This window comes from Eurosta solidaginis, unplaced genomic scaffold, assembly GCF_040869045.1.
Source record: "Eurosta solidaginis isolate ZX-2024a unplaced genomic scaffold, ASM4086904v1 ctg00001135.1, whole genome shotgun sequence".
Lineage (NCBI taxonomy): Eukaryota > Metazoa > Arthropoda > Insecta > Diptera > Tephritidae > Eurosta > Eurosta solidaginis.
This window is the reverse complement of record NW_027136955.1, coordinates 365,002-376,396: the sequence shown is the minus strand read 5'-3', so window position 1 is coordinate 376,396 and position 11,395 is coordinate 365,002.

Genomic DNA, 11,395 nt, shown 5'->3' with positions numbered 1-11,395 from the left:
AAACTTGACATTTATCCGACCAATACAGATATTCCCACCAACAAACAACGTCGATTTAATACAGTTTGGTATGAAAAATTTTCTTTTTTGGAATATAGTCCCCATAAAGATGCAGCTTTTCGTTTTGCTTGCATTTTATTTCCTGAAGGGCTAGGGAGATGTAATGCTAGTTCAGAATTGGTATCAGTAGGAGTCCGCTAGTGGCATAAAATGAAAAGTCGTGGTCAAGATAAAAAAGGGAAACTACTTCAGCACTTCACTTCCGAATCTCACAACGCAGCTCTAAGTGATTATTCCAATTTTATCAACGAAGGGGTCCATGTTGATATATTAATAGATAGATCCATCAGGGACAACAAAATTAAAGCAGTACAAGAAAAAGAGTATCATTCAAAGGACTTGCGGGTTTTATTCGATGTTGCGAGGACTCTCGGAAGGCAAGGTCTCGCTTTACGTGGTCACAAAGATTCACCAGTAAACAATGATGGAAATTTTCAACAGATTGTTAATTTAATTTCCCGGCATTGTGCACTGGTTAAAAAATGGTTGGATGAAACCTCCAAAAGACCACATCTTACCTCAGTAACGTGACTCAAAATGAATTCATCGATTTATTAGGGAATGGAACTGAAAAGGCCATTGTCAACGAAGGGGATATTTTCTGTCATGGCTGATACTATTCCAGACGTGTCACATCAAGATCGATTAGCTGTCAATATTCGGTATGCGCATCAAACAAATAAAGGAATTGTACCTGTTGAAGGGGTTTTGAAGATGGATAATGTCCAGACTAAAAAATCAGGAAAAATTGTAACAACTCTTCATTCGATGGGAATTTCCACAAAAAACATTGTTTTTCAATCGTATGATTTTGCAAAAAACATGTCTGGAAAGTTTAAAGGCAGGCAGCAAAATTATCGGAAAAATGTGAAAAACGTGTTCCCTATATTCCATGTCATGCTCATAGAATCAACATATTTGTAGAAGCATAATGCAATGCAAGCTGTTTGATTAAAGAATTTTTCAATGTTTTAGAAGCTTTGTACGTTTTTTTTCTTCTGGAAGTACGTTTCATGAGTTTGCGTGAAGAGTTACGTAATATTGAAAATTCATTGCAGTTGAAGAATTTGTAAAAAACACGATGGACTGCTCGGGCAGAAACAGTCAAAGCTATATGGATTTCTTTCGAAGGCATCATTCATGCTCTTGAAATTAGAAAGAAAGATTCCGAAAATGTTGACAGCAATTCACGTACGCTAGCTTCAGGCTTGTTAAAAAAATTGTTGGATTTCGATTTTATAAGCTCTTTATTTTTTTGCAAAAATGTAATGTTCAAAGTTAAAAATTTGACAGAAAGTTTGGAAGCTGAAGAATTAAACATCATCGATGCATTATTGTTGATTCAAATCACATCAGCGTCATTTCAGCAGATGAACGATGATATTCAAATTAACGATTTAATTGCGAGTTCGGTTTCCTTTGCTCGAAAGTGGCAGATAAGCCCCGAAAAGGACTTTTCAAAGCATCACAGAACGCGACGTGTGCCAAAAAAATTTTACGAAAATCTGGAATCTGCTACAATTTTCTAATTTGAAACATTTTATAGAAAAGAATTTAAAATTGTCCTTCAAGTTTTCACAAGTTGCATCCAAGAAAAGTTACAAGAAAGTTTGTCAACGTTCAAACCCATTCAGGAAATGTTTAGAATTCCAGCAGACAGAAACAATGTTACGATGGATTTGATAAACTCTATTGTACAATTGGAACCCGGATTCTTCAAGGAAGATATCGAATGTTTGCTTTGTGAGTTACAAAATCTTTTTAACTGTTGTCAAGGTTGTAAATCGTTCGAAGATATTTCCACGGTAGCATTGAAGTTAAAACGAATTACCCCCTTAGCATACAAACTGGTTCGTTATATTTTGACTGTTCCTTTGACGTCAGCATCGTGTGAACGTTCCTTCAGTAAATTGAAAATAGTTTTCGACCATTTGCGCACAACAATGGGAGATGATCGTTTAAATTCGTTGATGCTACTCTTCTCTTCAAAAGATAAAGTACATGAAATTGACCTTTGTGAAGTTTTTCAAAAATGGTCCTTACTAAAACATCGCAGAGTCAAAATTTGAATTTAATTCTTCCATTTCTCGTGAAAAAATTTTCTTTCTACAATTATTTTGATTCTTGTGAAAATGGTATCTTTTTAGTATGTATTTAATTTTGTAAAACATTTTATATGACGAAAATAAAAGAAGAGTAAACAATCACTGTAATTTTTAATTCATTCGGTAACATATTGCGATTTTGTCAGAAATTGTTTCATGTTTATTTAAGGTTTTTGTACACGATATGGTTTGTACATCTTACCTGCTGTGGCATTACCACAAGACAAGGTATTTGTATTTATGTAAATGCCAGAATGAGTCTAGTTTGTAATGCACAACCAAATGAATTTCACTTTCGACCACACGCAAATAACTCATAGCGTCATAGTCATAGCGGCATAGATAAGTTATATTGAACCCAGCGGGAAGCCGTATCCGTTTACAGTTGTTTAACCCGTATGCGTCACACTGACCAGCTCACGTATCGATCAGCATGATTGATCGACAGCGTCGGTTTGTCAATGCGACTGCCCAAATATTATTACATAGTTAAGTAATATGAATATTTTGCTGACTTGGTATATAGAAATAGAATGTAGTTATTCTTAGTGTGTAAGTATTGTATGCAAATATTGTAATAGTATTGTAAGTCATTTTACTATAAAAGAGAAAGTATTTCTGAATAAAGAACAATCAGATTTCTTCGCTGAACATAAGCGCCCATTGAAATTACTTTGTTTTATCTTCTTCAAACATTTTATACTGCCACTTTTTCTACACTCACGTAATGTCTTATGACTTCCAACGATTTTAGCAGTTCAGTTTGGCTGCTTTCTTTCTCCCAATAAATAAATAAATCCAAAAAAAATTTAAGTCCACAAATTAAAGAACAGCATATTCTAGTTATGTGTCAGATAAAAATAGAAACGTTTCTATTTCGTATGTGAAGTTTCCTGACTTGTACAAAAGAAAATTTATTTTGCGTTTACACGGTATGTTGGTTTTCATACGTAAAAAGTGACATATACATATAACAAATAAATATCGTGTAAGAGGCCTTTTAGTTTTCCAAATACGCTAAAATTCTTAAGTACCCTCGGATACACACTCACCTGAACTCATTTTTAATCCATTATTATTACTATACAAAGAGTCGGCAATTTTTCGAGATCAGTTGCCATACCAGTAAGATTCACCCCTCCACGATCGGAACCTTCGCACCGCCCCTACCATCCCTTTTTTTGTAATAACGCTTTTTAGTACAACGGCACTTGTGTGTTTATGTTTATTGTTCTGTTATATCTTTATTTTAAAATAAACAGTATGAAAATCCCCATATCTGAAGGAAAACTGCATTATTACCCGCTCAAGGTCATCGGTGTTAGCCTTTGTATCCTCTTTGCTTCATTTAAACGAAAATTAGTTCAGAATAGAACCATATGTATATGTATTAATACGCAGCCTTGTAACACTATTAAGTACACAAAACAAACAACAATAGCATTTCAAGTGTAAAGCTGTGTATGTAATGTTCGGTTTCACCCGAACTTAGACTTCCTTACTTGTTTAATCAACTCCCTGTATTGTGTAATTATTATTATTATATTTTTTTTTGTGGGTACAACAACAACCACATGAAAATCGCCAACTTCAACTGCAAATATCTCCGGACAGAGATACAATTTTTCTTTTCCGCCTTCGGAGTATTGTTTTCGAGGTCAATACGCATCTTCTGACACTTCTCCCGATATTTTTTACGCGTACTAGCATTCGACCCCTCAACTAGACTTTTACCAGAAAAATTTTATTTGTGTCCGGAGATATTTGAAGTTGGCGATTTTCATGTGGTTGTTGTAATGTTGTCGTACCCACAAAAAAATTGTGAACATAAGTGTTTTGAGCGGATATAGTTTTGGTCTCCAAACCGGTGTTGAAGCTACCCAGGGTAATTTTTTATAAGCGCGGCCAAAGGCCGCCAATGCAGAAAGGTGTTCTGCGTAAAAATACTATGGATCCCACCTCCGGGGTTATTTTTCGGTTTTTCGTAAATATTTTTTGAACGAGCTAAAATTTGGTAATTCTTTACTTTAGCTCACAACTGCTAAAATTCGTCCAAAATTATCGGAAGGGGTGTTAAAAGATGCGTTTTGGACCCATGACCATTGAAAATTTTTTATCTTTCAAGAGAGTCGGAGTGTAGTGCATAATTTTAAGGATCAAAATGCTTCATTACTTAACCGAAAATAACTTACAAATCTGCAAAATAACTTTATTAGGAGCTCATCATTTGTCGCGTTTTCTTACTTGGTGCTTAGTAGTTCCAAGGGATTGGAATGATCAAGCGAATTTTTTCGGTATTCGTGACATAGCAATTTTGTCACCAACATTTTCGTCGTTATAAAATATGTAAATCTAAGCTAATATCATTTTGGTATTAGTAAAAAAAAACACTTTTGAAAATGCTAAAATTTCCGCCACAAATTGATCAGCTGTTAATTTATCTGTCAAATCATCACTTTTAAGGTTGGCAACATCAATTCAACTTCAACTGAAATAACGTGTAATACCAAACGGAGTTGAGTTGTTTTAATTACAATCCAACTTAGTTGAGTTATAAACCGTTACGAGGTGGGTTTGGTCAAAGGCTGAAGTATGCTCAAGTCAATCCAGAGTCGGATGGAGGTCCCACTTCCCCCACCTAAATAAATACACAGTAAATTAGTGCTTTGATTTCGAACACACACATACACGCGGCTCTCAGGCTAAAATATCCACAACCTTGAATCCAGGAGAGAGAGAGAGGGATGGTGGTGGATGGGGTGAGCCCCGTCTTACTCAGATGAGATGATGACAAAATATTAGGGTTGCCCAATAGGCCGGTAGGTTAAGTACCATCGGCAGGACCGACCTTGTAACTTTACCCCCGTCGACCAAAGGGAGTCCCTGGAATATGTGTTAGGGCTGCCCAATAGGCCGGGGGCAGGGGGTGGGGGGTACCATCGGCAGAACCGACCTTGTAACTTTACCCCCCGTCGACCCAAAGGGAGTCCCTAGAGCCCCTGAGGGGGCCGCGATTTTGAGGTACTATGACATTTTTTTAATTCGGGAGAGTCTTTAGTTGTGTAGAGGATAAGAATTAGAAGAAATTGAGAGAATAGAAAAGAGAGAAGGAGATTGAGAAAGAGACAGAATGAGACGAAGATGGAGATAGGTGAAGCGAAAAAGACGGAGGGAGGAGTGAATAAAAGTATTAGGAAAAAGTGAGAGGGGGGAGGGAAGAGCCAGACGGAAAAAGCTTATTAAAATGTATGCAGATATGCCAAATTTAGGGCAGGACAACGTCTACCGGTGTAGTGCCAAATTAAAATACATTAAAATAAATTGTAGATGGCAACCCTCTTTGGAAATGTCCAAGATGCAACCATACATCAGATGCACTCGGCATCACTAAAATTGTTAGAGTCGAGCAATTTGGAGAGTTTCTGATTGGTTGAAACTGCCGTTGATCGACGCCATGATTTATTTTCGACGCCATCATTAATATCGTTGCTAAGCAACGTAAAGAAAAGCTGCCTAGCTACATAGTTGCGTTAGCGGCAGTTTTAGTTTAGTTAGTTAGAGTTGAGAGTTGAAGTGAACCGGCCGACCCTTAAGTACAAAAAGTAAAGGACTAAATTGAAAATCAAAAAATTACAGTTAGTGAAACTAAACCTGAGTGAGCAAATAAAAAAAAAGGGAAGTTAAAGGTTTAAATAAAAGAACATGTACATTACAAACAAAAACTAAATAAATTCTATTGAAAAAAACACAATGCAATAAAAGAATAATTGGTGAGTGCGGGTGGTTGTTTGTGTGCGCATTGGGCTGCACACCCACGAGCAAGCGTGAGTATGAAAAAGTGTAAAAAGAAATGGTTGGCGATGAAAAACCAACCGCCACATGGCGACCGTGACCGTGGGCCGAAGCCCTGTAAAAATGGTGGTAGGCCGAAAGGAGGCAAGCCTCCCAACAGGCGTGGGTGCTTAAATTAAAGAAAGAAAAAAAAGAATCTCAGCACAAAATTAAAAAAAAAAATAATGAAAAAATGAAAAATTTACAAAAAATACACATACATACACACAAAGTTATAAAATCAAAAATTTACCAAAAAAAAGTTTAAAACCAAAAAATTTACAAAAAAAGTATAAAATACTAAAAACTATTACAAAAAAAATATAAAAATTTGAAAAATTACAAAAAAAATACAAAATATAGAAAAACCCTAAAAAAAAATATAAAAAAAATCAAAAATCTACAAAAAAATACAAAAATTTAAAAGCCAGTTACAAAAAAAAATACAAAACATTTAAAAATCCTTACAAAAAAATATAAAACATTAAAAACTATTACAAAAATATATATATAAAAATTTGGGAAAAATTTACAAAATCTACATGAAATACAAGTTTAAAATAACACAAAAAGTTTAAAATCAAAAATTACAAAAGATTAAAAACCACTACAAAAAATTTTAAAAAATTTGGGAAAATATCTACAAAAAAAATACATAAACACCTATAAAATCACTAAAGCATGGTGGAATGGAATAGTCACCAGTCGAAGCATTTGGAAAAAAAACAAAATACATATGGAAAAATTTTAATACAAAAATTACAGACATTAAAATTAGTAAAATCGACCATTTTTAATTTTTGGCTAAAAACGGCAGCGGCCACGCCAGCCCCATAACGGAACCATAATACGGTATACATTTTTAGTGGAAAAACGGCATTAGCCAAGCCACGCTCATAACGGAACCACAAGAGACCCAATATAGCGGGGAGTAATCAGCACAAGCAACGCCATCAGCAGCAGAGCAGTAAGCAGAGAGCAGCGGTACAGTTGGTATGACGAAATAAAATATTTCTACTTTTAACAAATTCACTTAAATTACATTTTTTCAATACTCTTCAAAATTACAAAACTATTTTGCATTATATATTATATTTAAAAAAATCTAAAATAATAAAATAAATAATCTAAAAGCTTTCAACAATACATACTTTCACAAACTTCTTTTAAAATATTTTCATAAATTTCCTTTAAGAATACTTTCGTAATTTTCTTTTGAGCCAACTCAACTCGTTCCAATTTAATTTCCTTTAAATTTCTATTCAATCTTCATAAACAAATACCACATATCTTGCAACAAAATTTTTTAATATTTCGTCCATTCGTTTCAACACGTATGGACCTAAGAAGCGGAAAGGTTATTTCTAAAAATTCCAATCCAGATTCAAGTCCCGAAAATTCAGAGCAAAATTTAGATTCCACAAACTTAGAGCAAGATATAGATTCCAATAACTCAGATTCTGATTCATCTTCGAGTTCATCGTCAACTAATACCTTAACAAGTGAACATAATTATAAATTATCCCTGAGTGCAGACTTTTTAGGATTTGCTGATCAGCCTGTAACTCCAAATTCTAGTTTCTCTATTCTAACTCCGATTCTTATCGTTACAACTATGGCCACAATCGAGGAGAAAAAATCGTTTATTAGTACTTGTGCCTCGATTATGCGAGACAACTACAGTGGAGACCCGTTAGCACTTGGCTCGTTTATAAATAAAGTTGAATTAATAGAAGTATTCTCTAACGAAAACTTAACTCCTACTTTAATTGCATTTTTAAAATCCAAGCTCGAAGGCAAAGCTCGCGAAGCCCTACCAACGCATATAGAATCTGTCAACCAAATCAAAGAAGCGCTATGTAGTGAAATTAGGCCAGACAACTCGAAAGTTGTCGCGGGAAAAATTGCAGCCTTAAGAGTAACCAATAACAACTTTTCAGAATTTTCAAAGCAGGTAGAAGAGCTTTCTGACTCGTTAGAGCGATGTCTAATCATTGAAGGTATGACGAAGGCAAAAGCCCATGAGATGGCAGTTGAACAAACCATTAGCGTTTGTAGATTAAATAGTAGGTCAGATATGGTGAAATCAATCCTTGCGTCAACAACCTACAAAGATTCAAAGGACGTAGTAGCGAAAGTGATTATAGAGCGAGAACAGGAAGTTAAAGAACGGCAAGTGTTAGCGTTTCGGTCACATCCGATAAGATATAGTAATTTCCGTGGAAATTCTAGAAGAAACAGTAATTTCAGATATAATAACAATAGTAATTTTCGATTTAACGGTAATGCAAATAGGCAACACACTAATACAAATTTCCGAAATAACAATTATAACAGAGGCAATAATCACAATTATAACAGAGGCTATAATCGCAATTATAATAGAGGAAATAGCATTTCCAACAATAACAATAATAATCGGTCTGGAAATAACAGAAATTCCAATAATCAGGGTTCAAATTCTAGAAATTCAGCCAATGTTCGTTCTTTAAATGCCGAAGCCCCTCAGGCGCGAACACTGAGGGAGCAGGAGCAATTCGACTAAATACTTCTCAGTCAATATATTGTCTAAATTTAAATTTTTCCGATTTCGTCGAAGTCGCTTGTAGCGATTCACATAAAATATGTTCTTTTCTAGTAGATTCACAGGCAGACATTTCATTAATAAAAATTTCCAGTTTGGCAAACGATGTAGAAGTAGACGATAGTAACGTAATAAATATAACAGGCGTAACAACAGACACGGTAACGACAATAGGAACAGTTAATACAAGTATAATCGCATCAAATAAATTTTTTCCTCTGACTCTTCATGTTGTCAATGACAACTTTAATATTCCTTCGGACGGTATAATAGGGAAAGATTTTCTAAAAACGAACAAATGCATAATCAATTATGCTAATGACACAATTACATTCGGACAAGGGACAGAAAAGGTAAATGTTTCAATTTTGCATAGCACTTCAACAAACACTCTTGTAATTCCACCAAGATGCGAAGTTTTTCGTGTTTTTAGTTTGAAAAATTCGACAAGTCCAGTTTTTGTTGATTCTCAGGAACTTAGTAACGGTGTTTTCACAGCAAAATATATCGTTGATACAAAAAACCCAATAATAAAAGTTATCAACACCACCGACGAGGTCAAGTATGTAAAAGATTTCAATATTCAAACTGAAGACATTAAAAACTTCAATGTCTATCGAATAAATGATACACCTATCGATTCAAAACGTAAGAAGAGCTTAAATCAATTTTGGCAACACAAATGCCTTCTTACGCTAAAAAGAAATTACTTGATTTATGTTTGAAATATTCTGATATTTTTGCATTAAAACCCGACTTAATGACGCTTAATAATTTCTACGAACAAAAACTTAGACTAACTGACAAAACTCCTGTCTATATTAAAAATTACCGTTTGCCATACACACAACGCGAAGAAATCAATAAACAAGTCGAAAACCTATTACAGAATGATTTAATCGAACCTAGTTTTTCAAATTATAACAGTCCTTTAATTCTGGTACCGAAAAAAGATCCAACAGGCAAAAAGTCTTATCGTATGTGCGTAGATTTCAGAGCAGTCAATAAAAAACTCATAGCCGACAAATTTCCACTAGCACGCGTTGATGACATACTCGATAATCTTGGCAGAGCCAAATACTTTTCAACTTTAGATCTTTTTTCTGGTTTTCACCAAATACCCCTTCACCCTAAATCCAGAGAAGTAACTTCTTTCAGTACAGATCGAGGAGCTTTTCGTTGGAAAGTTTTACCTTTCGGGTTAAATATTGCACCAAACTCATTTTCTCGTATGATGTCAATAGCATTTTCAGGAATTTCACCAAATCAGGCTTTTATGTATATTGACGACGTTATCGTCATTGGTTGTAGTGAGACACACCACCTTAAAAATTTGGAAAAAGTTTTCGAAACCTGTAGAAAGTTTAATTTAAAGCTGAACCCAATCAAATGCAATTTCCTTCGTTCTGAAGTAACTTTTCTAGGCCATAAATGTACGTCAAAAGGTTTGCTGCCAGACGATTCAAAAATAGACGCTATTAAAAGGTATACTAAGCCAAAAGACAAAGATGCGGTTAGGCGATTTGTCGCATTTGCAAATTATTACAGGCGATTTATACCGAATTTTGCGTCACTGGCAGCGCCTTTAAATCGTTTAAATAGGAAAAAAGTTGAATTTGTTTGGGACGAAACGTGCGAAAACGCTTTCGAAAAACTAAAACAAGCACTAATGTCTCCTCAACTACTACAATACCCTGACTTCACAAAAGAATTTATAATTACAGTAGATGCTTCTAAGAGTGGGTGTGGCGCTATATTAAGCCAAAAGCATGGTGATAACGATTTACCAATTTGTTTCGCGTCAAAATCTTTAAATAAAGCAGAACAGAAAAAAGCAATTATCGAATTAGAACTCCTAGCAATACATTACGCTATAAAGCATTTTCGTCCATATGTTTATGATACAAATTTCACAGTAAAATCCGACCATAGACCACTAGTTTATCTTTTTAACATGAAAGACCCTTCGTCTAAACTTTCTAGAATTCGATTAGAACTATCAGAATATAAATTTACGATTGAATATATAAAAGGAAAATCTAACGTTGTGGCTGATGCTCTTTCACGCATTAGTATAGACGAAATAAAAGAATCTACAAAGCATGTTTTAGCAGTCCAAACGCGATCACAAACCAAACAAAAGGAATTACAAAATAAAGACGATAATTTTACTGATACTTTTTGCGAAACGCCTAAAGTACAAGTTTATGACAAATTTTCATACAATTTTTCAAAAAAGATACCGCGAATAAAATCGACTATACAATTTAATACAAATAATGAGATCTCTAATATACAAATTTATGCGCATTTAAAACATAAAAAATTAAATTTACTTAATTTTGTGAATGCTAACGGAAAAACAAATTTAGATGAGTTATTTTCGAGGCTTGAAAAAGCAGCCGGCAGTCACAATATTAAGCAGTTAGAATGGCCAAAAAATGATATATTTTTCAAAGAATTTTCAATTACAAATTTTAAAATCAGCGGTAATAAAATTTTAAAATCATTGCAAATAATACTAACAGACCCTGTAGAAACTGTAACAGAAACAGCGCAAAAACAAAAACTTATGACAATTTATCATGAGGACCCTCTGTTAGGCGGTCATTGCGGTACAAAACGATTATATTCCAAATTAAGAACAAAATACTATTGGAAAAATATGACAAGAGACATTGCGAAATTTGTCAAAAATTGCAAAAAATGCCTTTTAAATAAAGTAAAACCAAAAACAAAGGAAAATCTTGTGTTGACTCCAACACCCTGCAAACCCTTTGACATAGTAATTGTCGATACAATAGGTCCACTTCCG